Genomic DNA, 24,315 nt, shown 5'->3' with positions numbered 1-24,315 from the left:
GAGATAACAGGTGGGATAGTATATAGCATTTCAGAAAGAGAAAGGGAAGCTGCATTCAAATAATATTTAGAATATTAAATCGGCAAGACTTGAGTATGTTTGGGATGTTGTAATTCTTAAATGTGGGAGGAGTTTCAATGATCATGAATGAAGGGACCTGTGAAGGGAAATCATCAATAACATTTTTAAAGTTATGGATTAGTTACTAGCTAATAACCCACTAAATCCAATAAACTCCCTCACACTGCTTACCACAGGTGTCCTTTTAGACTTTTTGTGATTATTTGATTCACATCTATTTTCTCACTAGATTAGGACCAGAGATTAACTTTTTTTTATTGTTAGTGTACTCTTGAACAGAGTAGATCTTCAATTGTCTAAGCCTAAAATTAACAACTCTACATAATCATTAAAAAATATAATCTGACTTCCAGTCAAGATGACAGAATAGATGGTCCCCAGTGTCACTCTCTCTCGTAAATCAACCAATTTACAACTATAAAAAAGCAACGACAACCAAGCTGGGGCTGCTAGAGCTCAGGGGAAGAGGACGAGAGAACTACAGAGTGCATGAAGGCGGGAGAAGCTGCAATGAGAGAAAAAAAGAACCCTCTGACCATTTCAAGCCCTGGCTGCTTCCAGGCTGGAGCTGCTGAGCGCATGGACCAGGAGCTGGCAAAAGTCACAGCTGTGCCCTTCAGATGAAGTTGCTTGGAGGTAGCAGGGGAGAAGAGGGCCTTGGTGGCCCCCAGGCCAGAAAGACCACTAATAGCATGCCCGTGGACCCACATAGGAGTGAGGAGCCAGAAGAGCTGAATAAAAAAAGCCACTCAGAGGCTGGTGAGTCTGAGTGGCTCTTGAGAGTGCTTGGAGCCCCAAAACTGCCATCCCATGGGAGTGTTTGGAGCATGGGTGGTGGGGGAGATGGGCCCACCAGGGGAACATGGGCATAGCAAGGACAGCTGACCTGCCCCTCAATCAGTGTAGGACCAATCAGAGGACACTAGTCAGGAATATAGAATTGCATGGGGTGCAATTTGATGAAAAAACTCAGGCCCAGACCAGAGTTTCTACACAAGCCAGGTGCACCAGATTTCACTAGATCCAGAGGTACCTATAAAGTCAACCATTAAAACCTGAGCTGCACAAAAAGCCTTCCCTAGGGCATCAGCAGCACAGCAGCAATTTAGCTCAACTACAGAGCTCAAGTACTGGTTCCCACAGGAAGTTCTCCCATTTTAGAAGTAAGCAAAGGACAACAAATTAGTTCCAGTGCAGAGTTTAAGTGGTGGGTACAGCAAATAATCCAACATAGAACTGAAAGAAAAAACAAAGTACCCACAACCAGAGACAAAGTTTGATATTAACTAGTAAAGGTCTCATTTCACCAAAGAAAACCTATAACACCTAGAAGGACTGGAAGTCCCCTGGGCTACCAAGCCAGAAAAGAGGGAGGGCTGGGGGCCTCAGCCATGCCCCCCGACACCTGCAACCAGTCCAAAGGGTGGGGGAAAAGGGCCTCAGCCACACACTCTCCCACACCCACAACCATCCCAGTGATGACCACCTAGCTGCTGCAGGAAGTGCCCTGGGCTCTCCCAAGCTGGGGTGGTGGTGGTCCTCAGGCCTTGACCACACCCCCTCTCAACATGAGCAGCAAGCCCAGCAATGATCGCCAAGCCACAGCAAGAAGGGCCCCAGGTTACCAAGCTGGGGTTGTGGGGGGCGAGGGCTTTTGCCACAGCCCCTTGACATGTGCACTCAGCCCAGCAATGACCAAACCACCACTGGAAACTCCCTGGTATCCCCTAGGGGACTGAGGGGGGTGCCACAGGCCTCAATCTCACCCCTCCCCTTCCTCCCTTTTCCATTCCATTTCTTTCCCTTTTCCCCTCTCCCCCTCCCTCCCAACTGCTCTGCAACAACATCCTAAAATGTAAAACAATAATATTAATAAAATTACATTTTCTTGAAAAAAAAAAATAACATAATCCTCTAGCTCAGAAGAACTTGTTACTCCAGTGACATATATATACCAGCATTTATTTGAAATAGCCACTTGGAAATCTCAAGTGCATCTCAAGATTATCAGTTTCAAAACTGAACTCAAGATCTTTTCCCTCAAACTTATTTACACCTAGTGTTTTCAATTTTAAGGAATTATATCTCCATGCATCCAGTTATACAAGCATGAAATGTAGATGTAATTCCCACATTTAAGAATTATAACATCCCAAACATACTCAAGTCTTGCCAATTTAATATTCTAAATATTATTTGAATGCAGCTTCCCTTTCTCTTTCTGAAATGCTATATACTATCCCACCTGTTATCTCTTTCCAATAGCAAGTCCTAATTGGTCTTTACACCTCTACATATTAGTGTATATAAATGTATTAATACATATTATAGTATATGTAAATTAATATAATATAATACATAATATATTATGATGTTATGTGATAATGATATATAACTGTATTATTTATATATTATATATATTAAGATAAATATTTTATTGATGATATTTTTAATGTTATGTGATATGTTGATATGTCAATAAATATATTAATATGTAGAAGTGAAAGGACAAATTATTATCTATATTCCATATAAAAATATTCCTAAATGGATGCCTACCCAAATCAACCCTGAGTTCACTCGGACTCAACACATCCCACAAAAATGGCTGAGTGACTATCCATGTAAGGCACTGTCTAAGGTATCTGAGATACCCAAAATGCCCATGTAAGGCTCCTGCCTTTGAGGCTTTCAGTCCTAAACTATGTTTCAGGTTGTCTGGCTGACCTTGTAGGGAATCTGTAGCCAGTTTACTTGCTACTTTCCTTTATCTCCGATAGTCCTGACATTCTTTTTTACAGGCTGAATTGTGCCCCCCAACCCCCCATTCATATAATGAAATCCTATTGCCCAGTACCTCAGAATGTGACTGTTATTTGCAGATAGGGACATTAGAGAGGTAATTAAGTTGAAATGAGGTCACGAAGGTGGACCCTAATCCAGTATGACTGTTGGCCTTATTAGAAGAGGAGATTAAGACACAGACAGGTACACACAGAGGGAAAACCATGTGAAAACACAGCAAGAAGACAGCTGGTGCAAGTCAAAGTAAAAGTGGTAGGTAAAAAGGTGATTTCTGTACTTATATTCATATATACATATTTTAGGGAAGTTTGGCTTTGAAAATGAGGAGAAAAATGATAACATGCAGGTGGAAGGACATGTTAGGTCAAATGAAGAAAATATTTCTTCTTTTTTAAAAAAATAATATATATTCTGATCAAGTTTACAAACTCATAGGGAGAATCCAGCTGACAGCAAGATGTATAAACAATAGTAGATAAGATAAGATGCTGACAAGTTATAAAGAGATAGGATGGAAGGTCTTGGTCTTAATTAAAGGAGGAGTACACCTCTATTGCAGCAGGATAGAAAGAAACCAGTAATGGCTGCAGGAGTCAGAAGTCTTGTACTATGCTTAGCAGTGAGACATTGTGAGAGTGTTACGGGAGAGCCTCTGTTCTTTCTAATTTTTATTTTGAAATAATTGTAGAATCACATAGTAATTGCAAAAAAATAATATCTTATATAACCAGAGTACAATGATTATAACCAGGACATTCACATTGGTATGATATTAATAAAGCTATGGGTCTTATTTAGATTTTAACCAATTGTTGAATAGTTCATTCAAATTTTATCATATGTATAGATTTATGTAAATGCCACCACATACTAGGATACAAAATGGAGCCATCACCTCAAAGAAACTCCCTCATGCTCCCGTCTGTAGAGACAGCCTCCTCCCTTCATCCTAAATCCTGGAAATCACTGATATTGTCTTCATTATTACAGTTTTGTTTTATCAAGACAGTTGTATAAATGGATTCATATAATATGTAACCTTTTGAGATCACTTTTTTCTATTTTCACTCAGCACAATGCCCTCGAAATCTATCTAATTTGTCACGTTTATCAATAGTTTGTTCCTTTTTATTGCTGAATGGTACTCCACTATATAGATAAACCAGTTTGTTTACTCATTCACCCACTGAAGAACACATACACTATTTCCAGGTTTGGCAATTACAGATAAAGATACAATGAACATTCACGAAATTTTCTGTGAGTGAACCTAAGTTTTCATTCCTCTATGGTACATATCCAGAAGTGGGACTGCTAGTTTATATGGTAAGTGTATGTTTATAAGAAGCTGCCGAATTGTTTTCTTGTACAGATTATATCTCTGAATATGAGAGGGAAGATGGGGGGGTTAGTGCTGGGGGGATAAATATTTGACGAGGGTAGAGTAGTTTTAAACATATGCTACTTTTTATACAAAACTAATATTTAAGCTATTTACCATTGATATTATTCAAACATACCACTATCAAAAACACATATGCACATAGGATATATTCTAATAATATTGTGTTTTAAGAGGCGTGTATCATGCCTACACAGGGTTTATTATGTGTTCTAGTATACACAATAGGATAGCACACACAGCGTACCAAGAGCATAAATGCATAGATCAGTGAAAGAGGCTCTGCTTCAAGAGATATAAATGGCTGTAAAAAATACTTGTTAAAATGATATGTAGATTTTATTTATTAATATTTTTACTAAATTTCAGTGGCATCCAAAGGTGTAGCCATCCTGAAGAATAAAAGGTGACTAGTGCTTATTTGCATATAAATTTATTTTATACATATTATTTAATTCCTATAATATTATAAAATATTGTAAATGTTCTATATAAATATCAATCACAGTTATCAGTTATAAAAATAACAACTATATTTAAATGATAGTGAGAAGAAACTGAGCTTATTTCAGCCTGAAGTCAACTTCCCAGATACAAATGAAGCTATAAACTAGAATGAGTCTCTTCAATGCTCTTTGATGCTCAAAAAGGCCACTTTACTTTCCAACATGAGTTTCTCAAACATATAAACAGTTCTTTACCCTGACAATAAGATATAGGTTAGGAAAATAACTACATACTGTTTATATCAAAGGCACTGAAGTTAAGAGACACAAACTTAATAGCTTTCTTCTGTTTGTTTTATTTGATTTTATGTATTTGTTTTGAAATTAGTACTGGAAAAGAGCTGAATTTTAAAATACTAGCATTTCTTGTAAACTAAAAGAAAGTTTCAAGGGCATCTACATCAAGAAATCTAACTTGAGTTATTGACTGGATCACATTAAGCGTGATCTTTCTTTAGTCCTCTTCCTACTATAGGTTTTTTTAGTGTACTGATACCAAACTTATGTGACACATCTGGATTATAAAGTGTTCCAAATAAATTAATTTTCCAGATAACTGAAATTTTCCTTTTCTGGTTCCAAAAGTATTTTTAATTAAATTTTGACAGATATCTTTCAATAATATATCATATATTTTCACGCCTTTTAATATTTAGGATAATAAAAATTATTTAACCTGTTCTTACAGACTGAAAGTGATTCCTATGAAAATCTATTCTTTTTGGTAATATAATATTTTCTCCCATCTCCTTTCTGTTTTTTCTCTGAAATATAGTCTTGTCCGTTGCTATGTTTTCTCTCATCTTTTCAGGATGCTATTGGACAGTTTGTTAGCACTGAACCTGCATATTAGTCAGGGCTCTCCAAAGAGACAGAACCAGTGGGATATGTATATAAATATTTGAGAGGGTACTTATTAGGGGAATTGGCTCACGTGATTGTGAAAGCTGAGGAGTCCCATGACAGGCAATCTTTAAACAGGATGCTGGTAGCGTTGCTCAGTCCAAGTCTGACCAGGAAAGCCAAAGGTGCCATTGGTGTAAGTGGAACTGAAAAGCTTTAGAGTCTCAAGTTCTGATGTCCAAGGACAGGAGAGCAGAGTGTATCTTAGTTCCAGTAGACACAGAGCAATTCACCTTTCCCTACATTTTTCTTCTTTCCAGGCCCCCCTCAGTCTGGATGGTTCCCGCCCATGTTGAGGGCAGATCTTTCTTCACCCAGTCCACTCAGCCCCCCATGCTATTTCTTCTGGAAACACCCTCATGGACACACCCAAAAAGATAGCTTTACCAGGTTTCTAGGCATTCCTTAATCTAATCAAGTTGATGCCTAGAATTAACCTTCACAGTCTGCCATCAGATAAATTTGAGTTATCTTTCATTGTATCTATTGTAGAGTGGGAGAACAGAAACTGTTACTTTGCATAACATTCAAGGATTCTCTGAGTAAAAACCTAAAAAGTAAAAAGCTAAATTTTAGTTCAGGGATTTTTGAACTGGCATTATGCACTGAAAAATTAAAATGCTTAAAAACTGACTTTACTATAAAATGGAGTTTAAAAAATGCAAACCTCAATAAGTAGGCCAAACCACGTGGGCCTTAAAGAGTCATAGGAGGAGTAAATGATCAAAGTGGAATAAAAATTCTCAGAAGAGTTCTTTCATCCTGGGACACATCTGCTACTACAGTGTCAGGGAGATTTCTGCTTTTAATTTCAGAAATAGTATCACGCATCCTGTTAGAATTATTTATAAACAACCTCTCTTCCACCTTTTGCAATGTAAGCTCCTTGAGGGCAAAGGCACCTTTACAACTACCACAAACCACAAACCTTTCGTACTAACTTCACCTGCAGTTCACTCGAATGAATGTGTGTTGAATTTCAAAGGCTTTATCCTAATACAAAGTGGCATGAGGACAGAGAGAGGTGACCACCCCACAGAAGCACGGTCTTGTGCCTTCTCTACACTTTCTGTGCTGTCCTGAAGCCAGGTTCAATGTTCATTAGCTCACAGAAATACTCATTTTCTCCAAATTTTTCCCCATTTAAGGTAGTGCAAAATAAAGATCTCCTCTTATATCTTATATCTTTTAAGAATCTTTTCTTATAAGAAAACTTAGTCTATCTAAAAATCCGTCTTTCTGTGTTCTCCCAGAGGACAGGGAAGATTCAATGTACATTTCGTTTTGGAAGATTCCTCTAGGATTCCCATAGCTCCCTAAGATGTTAAAACTAATTCTGATATTGGGAGATATACATATATATCTACCAGGGTGTGTGCAGATACACCTAGACATATTCCGGTGTTCAAATATGTGTGTATGAATTAGACTTTCAATGTTTATCCCAGACATTTTGTCTTTTTACTACTTCCATTTTTGAAGGGATTTTAATTTGTATTTTTATCCTGCAATATTCCAGTTGTGAATAAGATGAGACAAAAGTATCTTTGAATAAGAAAACCTTAAAATAAGTTTCTTAATGAGAGAAAGATTTAATAGATATGATGTCATCTCCCTATATCATACAAGCCAACTAGCAGAACAGAAATATAATAGAACTCAAGCCATTTGTTAGCTATTTTCAGCTTCAGAAAATGAAGCCAAACCTATGAGGTTGGAGTGCATTAAATACAGTCCTAAAAGCTTTATGAAGAGTTTTACTTAGACATGAATTTGCTTCCTTAATATCCAAATGAAAGATGAGGGATGGTAATCCAATTGGAGAATCATAATGTCGCTTCCTATACACCTCATATTTTTAATTTACTTTTTAAAAGATCTTCTAGCCATTGAAGGAAGAAGAGCAACTAGAGTCAACTTCAGAATCTAACTTAGGGGGGAAAAACAGTAATGTCTACCAGCCAATTTTTTATTTGAGGTCAGCTCATTTCCTCTACTAAAAGGAAAGCAGACAGATAATGCAAATAGAAACATTCTGTCTCTACGGATTGTGTATTCATTGTTAATCTGGATAAACAACTAAACTTGTGGCAAGAGAAATCTGTGATCCTTGAATGTCTACATAGTCTATAGATAGAAAGCAGGGAGGCCAGATCCTCCTGGAAATCTACGATGCTTTTGCTCATACACATGCATTTATCTGCAGAGAAAGTCCAGATTTCTGAAAAGATTCAAGATGCACAAAATGCAAGAACCACTGCTTTGGAGCACAGTTATTGTTTACTTGACCTGTTAATACTTTCATTAATAAGACTTTCAATATGATTTAAGTTGAATTAAAGAATCATAAGCTGAAAGGTAAAAGGGATTGTAGAGCCATTGTGTCCAACTTTGTAAAGGTTTGCTGAATTCTAATTCTCAATTATGGAATACTCTAAGACAGTCACCAAATTTGTTCTTAAAAGACCATACAGCAAATATTTAAGGCATTGGGAGGGAACATATTTTAGGCTTTGGGAGACAAGGGAGGATATCAAAGATATACAGTTACGAATATATAACTACTTAAAATGTAACCATTTAAACAATGTAAAAACAAAACTAGGTAGTGTGCCTAATTTCTCCCGCAGTTTGTGTACCCTGAGATGAAACCCTTATAATATTAGATGGGTTTTAGATTCCTGATATGAATGGATAGAATTATTTCAATTTTAAAGAAAGGGAGGCCTTTCCCACAGAGCCTTTAATTTAAATTTGGTCAAATCTTATAATACTCTTTCAAAGACTTTTTGCTGTATAATACTCATCTAAATTTGTGCTTATACCTGCCTTCCCCATGAGATTCCATGAAGGTTGGGCTATGTTAATTTCAGCAGTGTTTCTCTAGGACCTACTAAATTATCTTTCATTCAATAACTATTTTGGGGGGGGGCAGCACCGTGGCTCACTCGAGAGAGTGCGGTGCTGGTAGCGCTGAGGCCGCGGGTTCGGATCCTATACAGGGATGGCCAGTGTGTTCACTGGCTGAGCGTGGTGCAGACCACACCATGCAGAGGGTTGCAATCCCCTTACCGGTCAAAAAACAAAACAAAACAAAACAAAAAAAACTATTTTTTTAAGTGAATGAGTGAAATAAAAAATAAAATACTTTAATAACAGCTGCCAAATTTCACAAATTTAGTGTAGATATTAAACCTATTTCAAAGAAAGGGAATAGACAGATAATTTATATATATTTGAGAGCTTTTAAAGTCATCAATCCTTGTGTCTCCACATGAATAGAAGAGTGGAATTATCTTGAAAATTAATAACAAGAGAGAATCTGTGTTTTGAGGATGAAGCACTGCCTCCGAATTTAAATGACCTGGGTTCAAATCCCATCTTTACCCAGTTAGCTGTACTTGGGCAAATTACATATAGTCCCTGAACCTCAGTTTTTTTATCTGTAAAATCTAGGGATAAAACAGTACCTATTTCATAAGGTGTTGTGGTAATTAAGAATATAAAACATAATGGCACCTATTATAGAGCCTGACATATAGCAGTATGTACTCAAGTGATTGCTATTACTTATATTCCTGATTTGGTAATAAGTTATAAGTTTTCAAAAATTTGTCATTGTGATAATTTCTCCTACTTAGGTTTACATTTTTATATCATACCTAAGTTGTGAAACAAAAAATCATAGAACAGACTGATGAGATAAAACCAATGCAGAATTCAAATTTTGTCATAAACCTTCCAACAAATATTTATTTTATACATGCACATGAGAATAAATTTTTCTGCAAAATTGTTGCTTTATTTCTCTCTTTATTAAATAAACACAACTATATGTGCTCCAGAATATCAAATCCCTTTCCTATTGCCACTAATCTTAATTTTCTTTCTCTCTCTCTTTCTTTCTTTCTTTTTTTTTTTTTTTGTGGTTGGCAGGTACTTATCTTAATTTAAATCCTCCATTTGCCCTTCCCCCAACAACAATTGGAAAAATGGAATATTCTGGCTTTCAGAGAGACATACATATATATATATTAAAATGTAGCTTAAAGTTTAGATATCACAGACAGTTATTTCCAAAGACATCTTTTACTCTTTTATGCTGGTGATGGAAGTTTTTGATGACATAGTTATTTTAAATATCTATAGGCTTTTCTCCATAAGAGTATAATATCATTTTGTTCCTGATGAGTGTGAAAAACCCTACGAGTTCCTCTATGGCCTCTTGTCAAGAAATAAAGCCTTGCTTAATCATTGTAATCTATTGAATACCCAGCTGACAGTGTACCAAGCTGAAGATGTGGCCAAATGATCTATGCATGTTGAAAGGTACGCCAGCCTAAAACTTGATGGATTATTACCAACCCCCTAAGGGAGTACCAAATTTTCAGTGCACACCTGACAGCCATTAAGCAAGTCTGGCTGCATAGAAATACTTACTCAGTTGCTAAGGTTGATGGAATGTCTGTACTTAGTGAAGTTGATGACATTCTTTGTCTAGCCCATTTTTCATCATGGGTGGAGTGACACATGATTTCATAATTGGTTCAGTATTATTCACTTTCCCTTATGTGGCTATGAACAAGGAAACAATAAAACAGCTGGAAACTAATTTGCAGTATAATTTTATAATTCTAAGAAACACTTTTACTTAGTATACATGCTGCCCCAAGCATCTCTGAAGTGGCCAACTAGGAAATGTGTCTTAGTTGTGATTACTTTATAAAAATGCACACATAGAATAAAGTAAACCAATAAACCAGATTAAAAGTTTGGCCAGATATTAGAGGCTGATATCCATAAGAAGAAATATACACACAATTCAGGACCAAAAGAGACAATTTACACAGTTTTAGTTATAATATGAAGATAAACATTTAAATTAGATTCTGCCATATTTATGGGGCTATGCTATCTACAGAGGCACTAACAAAGACGTGGAAAACTAATGCAGAGTAATAGACACATATTTCAATAGCTGTCAGTGTGTTTCTTTACTGTGAACATTTTCATCACCTTTTGAAGCAGACAGTGAATCCACCTAATTCAATTCAAAACAACAAACACACATCAAAGGATTTTCATGGATCAGTCATCAGAAATGGTATCGAGAGCCAAAAAATGTAACGAAGAGAAAATTGCTATCCACAAGTAGTCAATAATTCAAGTCACAGGAATAATATAAAATACATACATAACCCTGAAAAGTGTGACTGAAAAATCAAAGATTATACAGTGTTTTACTTTATAATTTTAATATCTCTAGTGCCTAACACAATGATGAGTTCACAGTATTCAATTAATATTTGTTTTATGAAAGAAGAATAATTGTAACTTATCTTTGGAAAAAGGGGGTGCTGAGAAGGAAATAAAATCTCTGGATTTACTTTATAATCAAAGGTTTCTTATACATGGAGAGAACTAAGAATGCCACTCGTTCAGTGGGACACCATCTTTTCAGTGATTTCCCACATTCCCCTTGTTTATCACCAAAATTAGACTAATTATTAAGTGGCCAAGAATCTCTCACTTTTGCAGTGTTTCCCTAATACTTCTACATTTTAGTCACTGACATCAGAAAAGCTACTTTCATAGAACTACTGAGAAAAGAAAGAAATCTTTTTGAACTTTAGTGATGGAGTGTTCACTGTCTTTAGTGATGTCAGCGTTCAGTACAACCAGAACTTCCATGTGAGGTAGGTAAGGCATAATCCAACAGCCCAGCAGAACCCTTGGATTTTGCAGGATATGAAAATTATGATGGCTGAAGCAGAGGACATGACTCCTTGTAACAAATATGACTTCAGTTGTTTCTGGATAGTAAGAAAAGTGGTAACAATAATTGAGCATATTTTTTGAATGGCAGAGTAGACGATCCCAAGATATTTATCTTCAGATAATGTCGCTCTTTTCTAGGAATTTAGTTCTAATATTGAACTAATATTTAGTTTAATATTGAAAGACATTTGTTGAATATATGTAACCAAGCACACATACACACACAGACACACACACACACGCACTATGTAGTTCTAGCCTTAATGTTATTCATAGAAGAAATTTCTAAAATGTATTCATAAATAATAAAATACTTTTGTGGATAGCCAAACTTCAAATTTTTCCTTTTTCAAACTTTTAGTTATCATCCTATAAAAACCTCTTTGGCACCAAATATGCACTGGGTTAAATAAACTACAAAAATTAATGCACTTTTTGTGGATTTTGTAACAAAAAGTATGGAATTATGAAGGATCACCTGGGGTAATCAGAAAGTTATTACACCGGAAGAGTCACTTTATATGTGGGTGGGCAAATGGATAAACTCCAAAAGTCAAGATGAGAATGATGAAAGAAATGGAAGAGAGGACTATATGAATCTAGACACCAAGTAAACAAGAAAGCAAGCCCTGCTCTGTAAATGTGAATGATTCTATGTTGAGTGTCGGGCGTTAAAAACTAATGCCACCTTAAGTGACATTGCAAGCGGCGCCATTATAGGCCCACAAGGGGTATTAATGTGGCAGCCTAGGGCGGCGCCTGGAGGAAGTAGGGTAGGGGTGTCTGTGGGAACCTTGCCTTAGCCCTTATTGGCCAAATACGTGCTTCTGCGCTGGTGACCACTGCCGTGGTTGCAATAGCTAGGCATTGAGACAGGATGCATGCCTTTGACCTTTAAGCTGATTGGATTATGTTAAAACCTCCCCTCCCTATCTGCCTATAAAAGCAAGTGCTTGTGTGATAATAAATGGAACTGCTCCACAGAACCCCCTGCCGCGTCTGAGTGTCCTTTAACCGGGCCGTTTTTGGGGGGCCGGTGGTGTGCTCACCTCTCATCAAGGCTCTCTTCCCTGGTCTCCTTCCAAAGGGGACAGGAGGGAAAGAGTAATCCAGGCCATTCGCTTGCCCACCGAAAGCAACGAGGCTAGGGCTGTTCGGGCCGGCCGGCGGTGGACCCGACAGTTGAGTTCACCAGAAGGTCTGTACTGGGAAATTGTAGGTGTAAGTCTGGACATATAGGTTGATATAAAGTTAAAAAGAACTTAGAATTTTTGGAAATGGAATATGGTTTGATTGAAAAATAAGTGAGGAGGCACTGAAGGTGGTTGAACAGAGTGCTGGTAGCATCATTTAGGTAAATAAGTTAGACCATAACAATCAGGGTATGATGATTTTATTTATGAAAAAACAAACATTTAAACATTAAAGCACTAGTGAGGGTAACTTACTATGAAGTTACTGTTAAGTATGCCTGCCTATAGTTTTTATATCCAACCCTTAAAACATGTTATATGTTAATGAACTATAAACACACATACATAGGTTTGTATGCATAGATAGATATATGGATATGTAGGTACGTGTGTGTATATCTCAATTGAGTATAATTCAACATTTTACAATATTAAATATATGTCAAAATACACTTAATTTACTATAATATCAAAGAAATCTACTTTTAGTCCTCACCTATAATTACTTCATTTAGAACACTCTTCTTTGAGAAAGTTCAAATGATGGATAAAGAAAGAAGTATTCTATCCTTATTAACATTTCATGGATTGTTACAGTATTTGCCTAACTGATATTCCTATACATACCACTTCTCAAATCCACTTGACAAATAAATATCAGAAATATTTTCTTTAAATATAGTTTTAAAACTTCATCACATAGAGAATAAAATTGAGAGAAGTGGCATCATTCTAGCCTAGGTATTTTAGACACAATAACCAAGAAGAGACAACGCCTGAGTTAAGTCTCTGAAAGCATATTCCTATCCCAGTGTGTAAAGCTTATCTCCAATGGTACCCCCTCTTCCCACTAATTACAAAATTTTCAATACTAGGCACTCAGGACATTCACCAAACAGATGTCGTAAATGCATGTACGTATAACCTACAACTGAAGTTTTGGCGTTCCATAAACTTAACCACCTTTGTGCCATAGATCATTATTTTTCTTCACCTGTCAAGATGCTATCACAATCTTTCAAAGCTTCGTTTAAATTTCACCTTCACCATTCTGTCTTGAATTAAATTGAACCCTAATTCCTGTAGATCGTCTCTTTCCTTTCTGCCTTCCTTCCTTCCTTTCTTCTTTCCTTCCATCTGTTTTTCTGGCTTTCTGACTTTAATTTCTTACTTTTGGACTGTATTTCAGCCATTCTTGACTGCTATGAATCAGCATCATTTTCAAATAAATTTCAGATTTATCTATGGCAGTTAAGTTGTAAGACTCATGAAGGCACATTAACTACAGTGTCTTAAAGCTCATTAGTGATCAATAATACCCTGTTCTATTCTGTTGAAGGGCTATGAAAAAGAGTAACAAAGATAAATATTTCTTTAAAAAAGCAACTTAGAAATAATAAAAGTTCTATATAAATAACATTGTCGTATTGTGCATAAATAGTCCTTGCCCAATACAATCAAATTTCATCCTCATCTATTGACCATTCCTTCCAAACCATTCACATACATACCTACAGATGAAAGAATGATTATTTATCTTTTTGATTCACTGGTGCCAATGTTTCTTAGCCAACGCAGAGGCAAGACTCAGCTGTGTGGTTTCAGAGATTGGTTGAAAATATAACTCAGTACATGCATTAGAAAAAGGAAATCAGAACATTAAACCACTTTATTTTACCGTCTCTGATCCCCCTGAGGCTCAGTGACATTTGGTGCATTTATCTCTCTTGTTAAAAGCAGATTCTCTAACTCCTTGTAGCAGGTGGAGGAAAGATGTAGCAGAATGTTTACAATAAGGCATATAAATTTGTTACATGTGTGCATGTCTGAGGGAAGGGAAGGTCATTTCTTAAATTTCAGTTTACGTCTTCAGTTTTCACTTAAATCTTTTCTCCAGTGCTCTGCAAATTAAATATTTCAGAAGATTCTTTATAAAAGGGAAGAAAAAAAAAAGCAGAAGCAATGTATAGAAGAAAGAGCAAAACATAATGAGGTAATGGAGAATAAAATACTCTATAAAATAAAGATGTTACACACATTGATTTTTAGGCATTGTGTTCCCTAAGTTTTCGGTTCACATTTGTTTGCATTCAGTTTTATAAATATTGTTGTAAATTCTTACACTTTGTAGTATTTGCTCATACTGGGAAAAGTTGATGGTGGAGACAATGCCTCCTTTCTGAAATGGTGCATTGCATTTGGTAAGTGGTGTGAATGGTAACTTTCTCTTTCAAGTTTGAAGAATTCTTTAACTGGGTTATGCTTCCCCTTCCTTCATGAGTTCAGATGCTTAAGAGTTCAGATTTTCTTCTTCCTCCTATTGTCTAAAGTACTTATATTCTTCCTGGTGGCTTTCAATTTTCATTGCTTTCTCCCTCACTTGCCTTCTTCATATAAATACTTATACAAACCATGTTATAATTCAAGGATCAATCAATTTCTACCATATAGCCCTCACCCACTATTTCTCTCTTTCATATTCAGCCTCTTACAGGAATCCTCATGACTTCCTCAAATCTGGTTCTTTTTAGGTTCTCCCCATAAATTCAGTTTATGTCATCAACTGTTTTTGAATATGTATATGCTGTCTGGCAGTAATTCTGTGCTGGACTCCAAGGAAAATCAAATAAACATGACTGAATTCTTTACCACAGGGAAAGTCCAGACATAGATAAAACTTTTAATACAATAAGATAAAACCATGGAACAATTGTTCTCACCTTGGAAGCTTTTAAAATTCCCAATGCATAGGCAGCAGTACAGCCCAATTAATACAGAACCTTTGGGAATGGGGGCCAAAGCTCCTTACATGACTTCAATGCACAGGCAAGGTTGAGAACCTCTGCTGTCAAAGTACACATAGGAAGCTAAAGCAACACATGGAAGGGAACTGCGATTCAACCAGCATGAGTGAGGGGAACCCCAGGAGAGGTGGTATCTGCACAGAGCTTTGGAGAATGAATTGGTCATTTAAAGGTTTGGGTGAAGGACTTTTGGAATAAAAGCTTGAGCACCTTACACACTGGTCTGTAATATTTGCGTGCTTTTAGGGAATTATAAGTATGTCAGTCATACCATAAAATAATGTCTGAGGCAAGGCATGAAGGAATATGAAACTTGAGAAAAGGATAGGGACTTTTATGAAAAGAAGTAGTGGGGACTGGGAAATTTCCAGTTAGAATCCTACCTCTCCACAACTCTAGAGTGATGATTCAACCAAGTCTTTAATATATTCACTAAAAAGTGACCAAGAGCTGTCCTGGTTCTCCTTGACATTTTCTTATTGACTTTTCAACATCATGCTTCATGATTTTCTACCCATCCTGTGAAATCTAAGCCACAATATTTGCCAGTCACTCCCAGCATCAGACTCCTTGCAGATATACATGAAATCTCTTCCTCACTAACCACCCCTTTCCTAAAAAGCCCTATTGCAGAAATGAATGGGACACTTTTAAGTCCCCTATTGCTCAGAAACTTTCATATCCAGTCTTTATGAACTTGGTGTATGTCTTCAAAGAGGGCTTTTGAGATTCACTGTCTTTTAAGTTAAACAAAACATTTAGAAAGCACAATATAGATAAACAAAGAAGCAAACAACATTTCCTGCACATTGTTAACTGAGATCACTTCAAATGGGATGAACATTAATTTCTTGACTGGAGAGGTAAATTTCTTTACTTCTGAGTTTAATTTTGAATGACAAAATATAGAATTAACTAATAAGTGGAATAAAGATGTTTAGAGTCATGAAGTGCTTGGCTCAGACAGTCACAAAATGATCCATTTGAATCCCAGCTTCTCTATAGTTGAGCCATTAATCACCTCATGAAATTACAGACAAAACTATATACATAACAAAAATTAACATGTCACATCCTTTTGTCCTATAAGAAAATGTAATGAAGTATTATATTATTCTGCTTTAGCACATCTTAACATGAAGGGTAAGAGAGGAACTAGTAAAGGGCCACAAGAATTGATTACATTGTATAATGTTGAATATACTGATTATACTGATTTGAATATCACATAGTGTACACAGGTATTAATATTCAATGCAGAACCCCACAGATGTGTACCATCAACTGTGTTCCACTAAAAAATTTTTAAAAATTAGACCAAACAAAACACAAGCAAAAAAAGAGTACCTATGAATAAAAACTAAAAGGTTGAAATCCAATTTTATAACTGTATTTCTTGAATTACTAACAGAATTTTTGGTATGGGTTGCTTCTGCCAAATTCCTGTAGTCAAGGAACATTCAACATTTTGGAGAATCTTGATGAGGATAAATCTGTTAGGAGGCTGATATAGTTTGAATATGTTTGTCCCCCCAAAGCTCATGTTGAAATCTGATCCTTAATGTGGCAGTAGGAGGAGGTGTTTGGGTCATGGGGGTAAATTCCTCATGAATTAATTAATACCCTCCTTGAGCAGGGAGGGCATGTGAGTTTTCTCATTCTATTAGTTCCCTAGAGAGCTAGTTGTTGAAAGGAGCCTGGCATCTCCCTCCCTCTCTCTCTTGCTTCCTCTCACCATGTGATCTTGTACCCACTGACTGTCCTGCTGCCTTCGGCCATGAGTAGAAGCAGCCTGAGGCCTGCACCGGATAGCAGCTGTCCCAGAATCATAAGCCAGATAAACCTCTTTTCTTTATAAATTACCCAGTCTCAGGTATTCTGTTATAGCAACACAAAAATGGACTAATACAGAGGAAGAGGACTCAGGTTCCTGAAAACCATTCCTATGAGGGGGCAAACAAGACTCCTTGAATAAATAAAGATTGATCATTAATATTACAATGTCTATGTCTTCATTCTCAGGAAGAAAGTTTGCATTTTTAGGGTATTCTGAATGTTTATTTACACATTAAACAAGTAGTCATTAGCTTTTTCTGTCCATAGGCCATGCACTGGAGATACAGCAATGAGAAAAAAAAATAAGGACAAGTATTTATGTAATTAACACAGCTGAGGGTAGCCCCATTCATTCATTCAGCTCTTACTCCCTAAGTTTCTACTTTGGGTAATGCTCTGCATTAGGCACAGGTGCTACAATGGCAGATGAGGCCCAGTCTCTTCTCATATGGTCTAATGTAGGGTTTCCAAGCCTGAATATCCTGAGAAACCCTTCAGATATATTAAATTGTAATCTTCAGAATTCTATCTGAGGTATCTGGATTAAAATTTTTTTAAAAACCCAACACTTTACAGGTGATTATGATTAAGTTGCTAATCATGAAATCTTTCTCTAGTGCAACAGAAGACTATACTAAATGCCATTCTCCTACTGAACTTACTAGCAACTGCCAAATGTTGGGAAACATTTACACAAATACACTTGGGCTTTTGCCTCTATTTTATTATACCAGGAAAATGCTGCAGAGTACCCATTTTCCTGAGGGATGATATAAAATCCTTATAGATAAAAATAATAAATTATCACTTTTAAGTAATTTAATTTTTAAGACTATTTTTAAGTGTGTTCTTAAGCATTCCAATTGTGTTTTAATGTAGAAGCTATGGGTGGCATTTACCAAAGAGATAAGCATAGCAATCAGCACAAAATTATGTGATACAGTTGGGACTCTTAAGCTGCTTTGACTCTGGCACATACATATGGTGTTATGCTTGTAGAACATTGAATTATCTTGGCCAGTGTTACTTTTCCATTCTTGGACAATAACACTAGAAAATCTGCCCAAAACATGCAACATCTCCCCTGGCATCAAAACCCAATCACTCGCCCATCTATTCATAGAGATTCTTCTTTTTTCCTGTGTAAATGAATTGCCAATATGGACCATCAAGAAAAATATTTGACTAAGAGGGTCAGAATCAAATATTGAAAGAGTTATTTTAATTTTGCTATACCAAGTTATTGGCATATGTTGATATAATTTCATATAATTTCTAAGACATCTGTCATTATACTGCTGTAATTGTATTAACATCATTCTGCCTGATTTTGACGAGTTGAAGGGTGAGCAAGCGTGTGTAAAATAGGTATAGTATCATCCGTACAAATCATTGATTTTAAGATCCAGATGAATTTGCTTGAAAAGTAGAAATTAAGAAATTTGAAACCATCTTATCAAATTTGCTAGGTCAAAAAAAAAAATTTATTTTTGATAATGTTAACCCAGGTACCATTTGAAACAGTTTGAATTGTGTTCTTCTTAAGAGTTAAAATTAAAACAAAGTGACCTCACTGAAGTTTAATCCCATCCTTCGATTTCTGGATGCTATATTAATTTTTTCACCAGTTCAGCTATTCCAATATAACAAATTGGCTTTATCTCCATTGGTCAGCTTCTTCCTCTAATGCAGACAACTTAATGGATTTTAGTTCTAAAAAGAGTATGGTTTGTTTCTGAGTATTAATTTCAACTTTACTTATTGTACAAATTATGCCCTTGCTTGAAATTGAACCACGTTGACCACTAAAATAGAAAAGTCTAATATATGACACAAATTAGCAAATTTTGCCCAGACAGCAAAGTTAAGTTGGCTTGATTTCCTCATCCTTACATACTATTTTGCAAAGCAAGTTCTCCATCTAGTGGTTGGAAAGCTCACAGTACAATCCTATCCTCTTGTTACCGATTGACTATATATTTATATTATCTTTCTAAATATGAACACATCACATACATAATGGTGGATTTTTTTTCTTCCCTCCTATCCTATTCGAGGGGGGGCGGTAATCAGGGATCTGTTCTAGTAATTGTATGTGAACTTGGAACCTTCAACTTGTAGATGAGGAAAGCAATTCGATTGCTTATTGAAATCAGAATAAACAAGAACAGCTAAATAGGAAAAATAAGCTCTAGAGATGCACAGTAGTGCTAGGCATCAATAATTAACAATAATTTATTGTATGTTCTCCAATGGCTAGAAGACAGGAGCTCAAATGTTCTCATCACAAAGAAATGGTAAATTTTTCCAATGATGAATTTGCTAACTACCCTGATTTGATCATTGCACATTGTATACATGTACTAAAATATAACTCTGTACCCCATAAATATATAAAACCAATATATTTCAATTAAAAATAAATAAATTCCTTTAAAAAGAAACTGCATATGAAAGAATTTCTGCAAAGTGTAAAGCAGCATAACAAATAAAGGTAATTGCTAGTAAGGTCTTTTTATTATAGAACTGATCAGGTAACAATATATATTTCTTGGATAATAAAAGATTTTTCTTGGAATCTTGGTTTCTGGTTATGTTTCTGATCAGCTCTTTGCTTATTTATTGAGTATTACACTTTCTGCCTGGATCCACATTATGACCAAGAGCATCTCATTTTTCTTTTCCCTGTATCATTACTAATGAAATGTTCCCTTCCATTTCATCCTGCTAGTTAATCTCTTCTTATTTTCTACTAATTGATGTGTACTTAGAGTAATTCTCATCCTAGAAAAAGGAAAAAAAAACCCTACATTTTTATCCATAAGAATATTAAGCACTATCAAAGATCCTAAGAGAGTATTGCTATTTTCACACAAATATGCATGCCTATTATTTTTATTTAAAAATTTATGAATGTTTCCTCACTCCTCTGGTGAGTGTTGCTTTGGTAAACACGGATGTTTCAGTGAATTATAGCAGACTCAGCAAAGGGTGAAAATCTCCCCTCACGATGCCAGAGGGGAACATTTGTGAACCAGAGAGATGTTAGGATTCATATTCACTCATATTCCTATTTTGCAGATGAAAATATGGAACTAGTCCAGAGTAGTTAAAGGATGAAGTTGAGATTTTTCAGGCTGCAAAATGACTTGGGTTCAAGTACTCTATCTGCTACTTATCAACTTTGTTATCTATTGTATAAAATGGGAGTACTATTAGCTGCAGTGTAGGGCTATTATTAAGATAAAGCAAGATATGCACATAAAGTGCTTATTAATAATGCCTGGCACATAGGAAAATGTAAAAGAAATAAATAAAAATAAAGCTTACTGTATTGACAGTTAAAATTATTTAGGTCTTACACCTGAGTCTTAAGCCAAGATTTTCCATTGTACCACATAACCATACATTGATCTTTAAAACTGGTCTTCAGAAGACTTAATGATGAAAGGGTAGAATCATGAAGCTGAGCAAAGAATGTGTTATAGGAGTTGCTGACTTAATAATTCAATTTCTCTAAAATTTAAACAATGAGGAGAAAAACTTAACTATAGTTTTAGTGATTGAACAAATACTCTTCCTCAGTTGGACTAAAATCTGGCAACTTAAAAAACTATAATTATTATATATATATAACTATAAAACTATAATTATAGTTACACATATATGTACTATATCTCACATTTCTCTAGCACATGTGAAAAATGTGTCAGAACATCTCTCTCTCTCTCTCTCTCTCTCTCTCTTTCTCAATACTATACTAGATAAGTTACCATGTTAAATAAGTCATTTCTTCAAGACAAAAAAGTAAAAATAGGCAATTGACTATTAGCAGGTATTTAAGCCAAAGTAATGAACTGTTAAAGAAACACATATTTACTTTCCTTTTGAGCTAAACAGGTTTCTCTCTCTATGCTACTCAATATCCTCAGCTAATTAACAGTTTCATACCTCTTTTTGGTGAATGCAAACTGGAAGCACAATCTAGTACATATCTTCATTTTGAAGACATAATTACAGCTAACAACATTGAACACTAATGAAATGAAGTAAAATATTTTAGTAAAAATTACAGACATTTAATGGAGCTGTGTCACATACATATGCTTCTCAATAGATTTCTTTTCCACTTTATTTACCTGGAAAACCTTCATCTTCCATCTGTTTGTACTCAGAGTCAATAAACACTTCTCTTATTGAAAGGGATAGTTTTTGGAAATCAAAGACTACAACTTGTAAATATAGATATGTAATTGCAAGGAATGCTTTACATTTTTTTCTAGAAATCATGAAGTTATTCCATCTTTTTCAGTGAATTGAACAGTATGCAGTTCTAGAAAACTGACTTATCATGACTCTCATGCTCACTACCTTGATGTTAAATATTGTCTAACTTCTTTCTTATTTTCTGAGTTCTCCATTAAAACTAAATGGGATTTCTAACATCGCAAAATATACTAACATTGTACTTCTCCTTAGTTAGATATTTAGAGCCCTTTTTGTTAGTTTATTTCTTCTTTAAATACCTATAATAAGTTAGAGGCTCTGGGTATAAAGTAAATTTCACTGAGGAAATATTGAAAACTTTTGTATTTGTGTTTGGGACCTGTTGCTAACAACTTACAAACTTGTAAAAGCCAATCTTGCCACCTAGTGGTTACAGATGAGGTATATGATTTAAAAGTACTATTTAGGACTTTGGTCCTATTTTAAGAAGATTCAAATAAACTGAATTTATTTAGTTATACATATTTTTGAGAAGGGTGCAAAAACAATTTAGTGCAGGAAGGATAATCTTATGAACAAATGGCACTGGAGAAATTAAACATCCATAGGCAAGAAAATGAAGATCAACCTAAACCTCACGTTATTTAAAAAGAAAAAAAAAAAAAAAAACCTCAAAAAAGTTCATAGACTTAAATGTAAGACATAAACTATAACAGTTTTAGAAAAAAATAGGAGATAATATTTGGAATTTAGGGGTAGGCAAAGAGTTCTTATACTTGACACCAAAAACATGATTCATAAAAGGAAAAATTGAAAAACTGAACCTCAACACAATTTTAAAGCTTTTCTCTGTGAAAGAAGATGTTTCATCGTGTTAAAAGGATATAACCACAGCTACATAGAGACTGAGAGAAAATAGTTTCAAACCACATATCTGAGAAAGGACGAGCTTAGAATATATAAAGAACTTTTAAAACTTAACAGTAAAAAAGCAAACAATCCAATAAAAATGGAAAAAGACATGAACAGAAGTTTCATTGGTGAGGATATAGAGATGGCAAATAAGCACATGAAAAACCATGACAGAAATACAAATTACAACCACAACTGGATATCAGACACATTTATCAGAATGATTCAAATAAAAGAGCAGTGATGACACAGATGCTGGGTCACTGATAAATTGGTGAAAATGTAAAATGGTACAGTCATTGTGGAAAACAGTTTGGGAATGTCTTATAAACTTAAATATGCAACCACCATGCAACCTAGCAATTGCACTCTTGGATATTTATCCCACAATAATGTAAATGTATGTTCACATAGAAACCTGTATACAAATGTTCAAAGCATCTTTATTCATGAAACCCACAAACTGGAAACATCTCAACAGGAAAATCATTATACAAACAATGATACAGCCATACCATGGAATATAATTTATAAATGAATAGGAATATACTATTTTTACACGTAACAACTTGGATAAATCTCCAGGGAATTGTGCTGAGTGAAAAAAAGCTGATCTCAAAGGTTATAGGAGTATGCTGTATATTTCCATTTATATACCATTTTGAAAAAACACAATTACAGAATAAGAAAACCGACAGATTAATGGTGGTCAGGGATTAGAGACAGTGGGGGCATTGGGAAAGGAAGATGGCTGTGGCTATGAAAGGATAACACAAGAGATCCTTGTGGTGATGGAAATGTGGGAGCCGAGTTTCCAATATCCTGACTGCAGTAGTGGAAGCACTAACTTACACACGTGATAAAACTGCATGAAACTTAATATACGCCTCACACACACACGCACACATGCAAGTGCAAGTAAAACTGGGGAACTGAATAAGATCAGTGGACTGTATTAATGTTAACATCCTGGTTGTGATATTGTACTGTGGTTTTGCAAGATGTTACCATTGGGGAGCTGCATAAAGAATGCACAGGATCCTTCTATGATATTTCTTAGAATTTTTATGTGAATCTGCAATTATTTCAAAATATTGTCTGTTTCTGTTATTTATAAGAAAATACACAGAACTGAGTAATTTATAAGAAATTTACTGCTTACAGTAAATTTCATAAGTTGGCAATTTATGAAATTTACTACTTTCAGTTTCAGAGGCTAGGAAGTCCAAAGTCCAGAAAACACATCTCGTGAGGGTCTTATTTGCTAGTGGCTCTGCAGCAATGCAGGAGTCTCACATGGCACAAAATGGCAGAGCAGAGAGAGACTCTCAAGGGTTCTCCTTTTAAAGCCCTCAGAACCATGCCCCTGACCGCCATTATTAATCCATTCATTATTGCATGGTCCTACAACCTAATGACTTCTTCAAGGCCCCACCTTTCAATCATCACAATAGGATTTCCCACTCTCTCAACACTGTCACAGTGGGGGCCAACTTTTGAATACCTTGAACTTTGGAGGACACAATTTAAGCTTTGATGAGTTTAGGGAGAAACTTTCAATCCACAGCTATTATTTAAAAATTATTATTATTATTTAAAAATAACATTTAATTTTTTTTTAAAAGACAGTTCTGCCACCTAGGTGCTACAGACTAAAAATATAATTTTAAAACTTCCTATTTTAGGGCAATTCAAATAATCTAACATATTTACTTGTGCACACATTTATCAATCATATTAATTGCTTCAAATTTAAAGTTGAAAGTGCTTTCTATGAGTAAGAGATTGAATGTGTACTTCTCATATTTCATAGTTGCTTTTACTTTGCACATGTAAGAATTGAGTTGAAACAGAGGAGGGAAGTACAT

The sequence above is a fragment of the Cynocephalus volans genome, chromosome 6 (genome assembly GCF_027409185.1).
Source record: "Cynocephalus volans isolate mCynVol1 chromosome 6, mCynVol1.pri, whole genome shotgun sequence".
In the NCBI taxonomy this organism is placed as follows: domain Eukaryota; kingdom Metazoa; phylum Chordata; class Mammalia; order Dermoptera; family Cynocephalidae; genus Cynocephalus; species Cynocephalus volans.
The sequence above is the reverse complement of the archived record's forward strand: the minus strand, read 5'-3'. Positions refer to the sequence as shown.